The sequence below is a fragment of the Acomys minous genome (assembly GCF_964271855.1).
Source record: "Acomys minous genome assembly, chromosome: 12".
NCBI classification, from domain to species: domain Eukaryota; kingdom Metazoa; phylum Chordata; class Mammalia; order Rodentia; family Muridae; genus Acomys; species Acomys minous.
The window spans coordinates 99,953,665-99,959,664 of NC_140493.1; the positions used below are offsets into that span (position 1 = coordinate 99,953,665).

The 6,000-nt window shown below is 53.0% G+C and overlaps 1 protein-coding gene across 5 annotated transcripts in view; it reads right to left on the reverse strand.

The window, feature by feature from the left end:
- The window catches only part of CACNG5 (calcium voltage-gated channel auxiliary subunit gamma 5), a 47,721-nt gene extending 42,978 nt beyond the window's left edge, over positions 1-4,743 (reverse strand). For 2 of the 5 annotated variants that reach the window (XR_014773334.1, XM_084751147.1), the window contains exon 1: positions 4,606-4,726. The gene's annotated coding sequence lies outside the window, so the exon portion shown is untranslated. Of the gene's footprint in view, positions 1-4,605 lie in introns of all 5 variants that reach the window. The other 3 variants (XM_084751148.1, XM_084751149.1, XM_084751150.1) reach the window with 3 other exon arrangements.
- Positions 4,744-6,000: the final 1,257 nt, after the last annotated feature.

Sequence of the window (6,000 nt, forward strand, 5' to 3'; positions counted from 1 at the left end):
TTTTATATTCCCTCCTCCTAATGGAACCACTAGGGAATCCATGTTCCCACACAGTCCTGGAAGGGACAATGCATCGGTACAGGCAACTCTATAGCCCATGGCTTTCCCACCCAGGTCAAGGATATTCTTCATATCCATGGAGGTGAATTCCTAGTATAAGGGTCCCTCATTAGTTTGGATGTCCCTCAAGCAGGCTGGCAGATGGCTTTCTTCCAGGCACCTTGTTTGTTTTGTAGCCACTGTGAGCTGCTTTCCTTTTTCCAGTTCCGAGCTATTTTTTTTTTAAAGGCACGATTTTAGGAAGGAACCAACTTCCCATATACACTGCTTGATCAATAAATAAGGGCCTGCAGGGGGCTAATTGAGACTCTGACTTCTGCATGGGCCAAGAGAGTCTTGGGGAGGGAGAAGGTCTCAGCTACTCTGCTCAGCTGTGGAACGGTCCGCTTTGATTCTAGCCTCAGGCCAGCATCAGCAGAGGGAGATGCAAGGCAGCCCTGAGGGCATGGGGAGACGCTGGATCATAAAGCTCAGCTTCTTCTTGCTTCTCTGAGTCTTGAGTTCACGTCCCTTGACCTCCTGGGATACTGGTCCCAACCTCAGCAGATAGCCCAGGTCCAGTTCAGTGAATACACGCAAGGTCAAACACAAGAAGAGATTTGCCTAGGGGCAGGAGGTGACATTTGCCTCCTAGCTCCTGGCTGGTTCCTGGTGACAGGCACGGGGCATACGAGCACTTAGGATAAACACTATCACCAAGCACACCATCCTCAGAACCAGCACGAGCACTGGGAGATTTTTAGTAAGGGGTCGAGCTGGGGCTAGGAAAGACAAACCTGTGCAGCCCCAAGTGCACTTTGGCAGGAGACAAGAGTGGGCTGTCCACGCTCACAGCCCCCCCACTGCACCGTCCAGGTTCCTCTACCCTTCACGACCGAAAGGCGGGGGAAAGAAACAGTACTTACCTCTGTCAACGTTAGCTAAAGGCAGTCAAGATGGCGTTGGCACCCAGCAGGCTGTGGAGTGCTTAGAGCGAAATTGAAAAGTCCTCAGGGGTAAGAGCATCAGCGCCAGCCACCTCTCCCTTCCCCCATCCACTCCATCCAGCCCCAGCTTTTTCTCCCACTGCTGCAACTTGACAGGTGGGTCCCCCCAGATTTCGGCACATCGTGCTCTGTCCCCTCCTCTCCCCTCTCTGTTGAAATGTCACCTACTCAGGCAGGCAGGCCTTTCTGGAGTCTCTTTTGGAAATGGCAGCCCACCCCACCCACACTCTCCAGCCTCTTACCCTCTCAACCCCCCCACCCCCCCACCCCACCCTCGTCTTGCCACAGCTCTTTCACAGTGCAGCTGACTGCTTTTTTTTTTTTTTTTTTTTTGCTGCTTTCGCATAAAGCTGCTCCTGAGGGAACAGGACTGGTTTTTTTTTTTCTCCCCTGATTTATTCTTAGTTGGATCCCCAATGATTCTTAACACCAGGCTGCCTTGTTTCCTGGGGAATATCAGGCAATGTCTGAGGACAACCAGGTGTGTAGTTGGGTGCTTGCTACTGGTATCTAATTGGTGGAAACTGGGGACGCCCTGCAATATGCAGGTCAGCCTGCTTGCCGCAAGACACAAGAAGACCCATCCCCTCAAAGTCGAGGATACCACAGCATCTCTTTTGTTTAGCTTAGTGGTTGGCACAAGCACTAGGAGCTCACGGTGGAGGACCGTGCCGCCACCATCGGCATTACATTTAAAAGTGGTTGTCCCTCGGGCTGGGGTTGTAGCTCAGCTCAGTTGGTAATGGGCTTGTCTACCATGGAGGAGGCCCAGAATTTGAACCCCGGCACTGCATAAACCAGGCATGGCGGCACATGGCTATAATCCCAGAATTTGAGAGGTAGAGACAGGATGAAGGAGTTCAGAGTCATCCTCAGCTACATTGGAGAGTTCGAGGCCAGCCTGAGGTATATGAGACCTGGGGCTTTATTAGAAAACGAAAACAACAAAACAAACAAAAAGATGTCCATTGGGGATGCCAGGCCATAAAGACATATTGGTGACCCATTGTCTCTCTTTTCTGGTAGTGACTCGGCCTTCTGGAGCACCAAAGATGGGCTGCAAACACTCATCTTTGGACTGTCATAAGCCAGGACTAGTCAACAGTGGCAGTGGTGTCCATGAATCTAAGTGATGCTCATCTGCCCCTCCCCCATGTGTTTTATCAGCGGGGACCTTCCCGCCCCCCTCCCATTCTCCAGAATGCCACACATTAGGACACTCAGGACCCCACAAACCATTCAGGCTGACTCAGTGGGATCCCCCTGTTCCTCCAGCCTCCATCACCCCGGAGCCGTGTTGGGTGTGGATGAATGACCCTGTTTCTGCTTCTCTTCAGCAAGGTGATGTGAGGAGCAGAGGGTGTGTGCATGTCAGGAAGGCACCGCTGTCCTTATTCTGTGCCCTAACTAATTATTTAAAAAGCCAGAGCCACAGCCTAAGTTCCTAATTCAAAGAATGCTGAGGGCGGCTGCTGTGCGGGGCTGGGGCTATGTGCCGAGAGATGAAATATGCTGAATGGCTGGGTGGTGCTTTGCTTTGGGGCTGCCTCGCCTCCCACAGGGCCCTGCAGCTCACTCCTAGTTGATCAGCACTATCTGACACAGGCTTTCTCAGCAGGTGCCCACCTCCTGTCCCCACAGAGAATTACCAGCAAGGTTCAGTCCTTCCCTGCTCATCCATCACCTGCCACCTGCCTCCCCAGCTCTTCTCCCTCCCAGGCTACTCCTGGGTCTGTTTCTGAGGAGCCTAAGGTTGGCAAAGTCCTAACCTTTTTTCTCCTGCACTCCACCCCCCCAACCTGTCTCTTTCCCTCTTTTCTCCTCACCCTCTTTTCTTAAAGGTCCCAAAAGTTTCTAAACAAACCATTACTGTGAAGGTTTAGTAGCTGACATAGGATACAAGGCAGGGGGACCAAAGGAACGAATCTCTCACGGTGGAATATTAGATACGAGACAGCTATACTCAGGAAGAAATGATATTTGCTGAGGAGGGACTTTACTGGTGCCTCTGAACTCACATGCAGCTGTCCCCAGATCTGCCAGCATGTGAGACTGCCACCAAACTCAGGACAGGATGACAGGCACGTTGTGAAGGAGCAGCTGGCAACGACCCCAGGAGTCTGCAAATGGACCAGGAGCCTAGGGAGGCAGTGCTAGCGCCCCCTAGAGGCAGTGCTTCCATAATTACAGCTCCTTCATCCTCACTCCAGGACTCGACACTCAACTTGAGCTCTCTCAAGCTCTCACAGGCACACACACTCACACAGTGCTCGCCCTCTTGGGAAACTGATTGAGCTTCCTCACTACGTGGTCACTATCCTCAAGTCCAGTGTCTGAGGAGGCTGAGGCTGCCGTGGACATTTTAGTGAATGGATACTGTCACTTGTGACCTTACTTTGTTCTCAAAACGGACAGCCCGGCTTTACAAAAGGAGGAATTGGGGAATTGGAGCCTCCAAGAGGTTCTGGGAAAAAGCTGATGCCACACCGTTAGGGGGGCTTGGAGTCCATGTTTCCTGGCACAAATTAAAGCCAGCCTCTTCCAGCTGTATGTGACCAGTTCAGCTAGCGTGTCCCCAAGCCCTCTCTCCCAAGGCCACGAAACCCTGATGCCTCCAGTCTGAGAATGGTTGGGATTCTCGCCTTCTGTGTGGCAAGACCAAACCCAACGCTAACCATTTCTAAGCACCCTGGGGGCAAGCCTGGAGATGGGGGTGGGGGGTGGGGGGGCAGGGGAGGGGGACTCCCCCAGCCACTGCATAACCTCTCACCCTGTATGATTTTTCACATCCTTTCTCAGCCCCAGGATTTGATTTCACTTTGAAACGGTTAACATGCTGCTGCTTCAGTTGCCAAGATAGGGCGCCAGTAAAGAGATCAATCAAATCGTTAAACAAGGCACTTTGGAGTGGCTTTGGGGGGGGGGGTAGGAGAGGCATAGAGGAATGAAATCTAGGGTTGATATCTCACACAAACCATAGAGAGGAAGCCCCGTGTCTTATGCTTTCCCATCACAGGTCTTTATCAGCTCTGGGGCTTTCAGCAAAGCCCCTTTCTCCTCCTACCAGCCTTCCCACAGCATCCTCCTGTCGCCTACGGCAGGTAGGATGACCAGATGTTCTAATACGGACAGGTAACTTGCAGATGGGTGAGACCCATGGGAAGTGAGTCCAGTCATAGACTCTAACAACCTGGGGAATTTGATCTTGAGAGACCCGCAGCCCAGCTCAACAAGTGGCAGAAGGGCTTTACTATACCGCATCCAGGTCATTTCTTCCAGTCCCACGCAAGTCTGTGGTGAGAAAGTGTGGCTTTGTGTTTGGAGTGGACAAATTGCTGGGAAGCGTTTACAAAGGGGGAGAGGGGTCATGATCCCCAACCGCGCGGGGGGTGGGGGAGGGAGGAATAGAGAAAGAGAGGTGGGCAAGCCCCACCCTACCTCTGACTACCTCAGTAAGGAGGCCAGTCCGACGCGGTGGCGTTGGCACTACCAGAGACCATCGCTTTCCGAACCCCCGACAAGGGGAAAGTCTGTCCCTCCCACTCATCTTGGCTCTTACCTCGTGGCTACGACCCCAGATTGGTGTGGAAGCGCGCAGTGGAAGGTACTCCGTTGCCTGCCGGGCGCCCGCCCCGTCCGATCCGCCTGAGCCGCTCTGCGCCAGCGACTGTGCGGGTGGCTGCTGCTGTAGGCACCAACTCGAAGAGGGCGGGGTCTGGGGCGGGGCCTGGGCGGGGCTGCTGCCGTACGCTGTCGCTTGAGGGTGGGCTTTGGGACTGAAGGATGCAACCTTCTACCGAGAGGAGAGCCCCTGGAGTGGGGGAAGCACTCTTGTAGACGCTGTAGGTGAAGAGTTTGGGGGCTGTCGTGGAACAGGGAAGGTTTTCCAAACCAAGACCACCTGACCTGAGTCGGACCCACCTTCCCATGCCGGCTGCTGAGGCTGATTGTGGCGAGAACACTCCCGGCGCCAGCCAGTTGTTTATTGAGTCCTGAGGGCCAGGCACTAGCCAAAGCCTTTTCAGGTCTCCAGTCATTTGGCCCTCACAATATTTCCAATTCCCGGAGGCTCAGACCCAAGGGCACACCATAGAACCACGTCTGCAGCTCACAGCTGCTTTCCTGTGCCATTATGCATTTTTTTCTACTCTAAATTGTTAAGTGGAATACAGGGCTTCCATGGTTACGCCTAGCAACATCAAACTTCATTTCACAGGCTTATAGGGCCCTGGACAATTTGCAGCTGGAGCCATGGTGTGCTGAAAGGCTATCTAGTCAGGCTGGCCGGGGAAAACACAAGGGGTCACTTTCTGGCCAGAACATCCACACATCTTCTTGTCTCTGAAATGGCAGCTGGTACCTTTGTCCACAGGTTTGTCAACTTGCACGAAGCAACTTTTGCTGCAAGCTGGAAGGTTGCCCTTCAGGGACGTAGGCTTGGCCAGTCTGGCCACAGGGAGTTTCCAACAGCAGCTCTGTCAAGTATCCTACAGTCGATGAGATGGGACAAGATGGGGAGTGATCTTGTGTGTGTGTGTGTGTGTGTGTGTGTGTGTGTATGTGTGTGTATGTGTGTGTGTGTATGTGGGTGTGTGTATGTGTGTGTGTATGTGTGTGTGTATGTGTGTGTGTGTGTGTGTGTGTGTGTGTGCAGTTGGAGTCTTGTACTGGAACTCTGATTAGACTTGGCTGGATGGCCAGGAAGCCCCAGGGATTCTCCCGTTGCTGTCTCCCCAGTGTCAGGACTGCAAATGTTACTGTTTTACAAGTGCCACCGTTTTACCAACTCATCTGCTTCCTCGGCCCAAATGTATAGGTAGTGATCAGACACCAAGAGGGCAGCGAGCACATTTGCCCCAGACTGTAAGGCATCACCTGTACAGAGAGGCCCTATTGTGGCTAATGTCGCTTGATCCAGACACCATGGGCGGACCCTGCCATGTATAAAGGACAC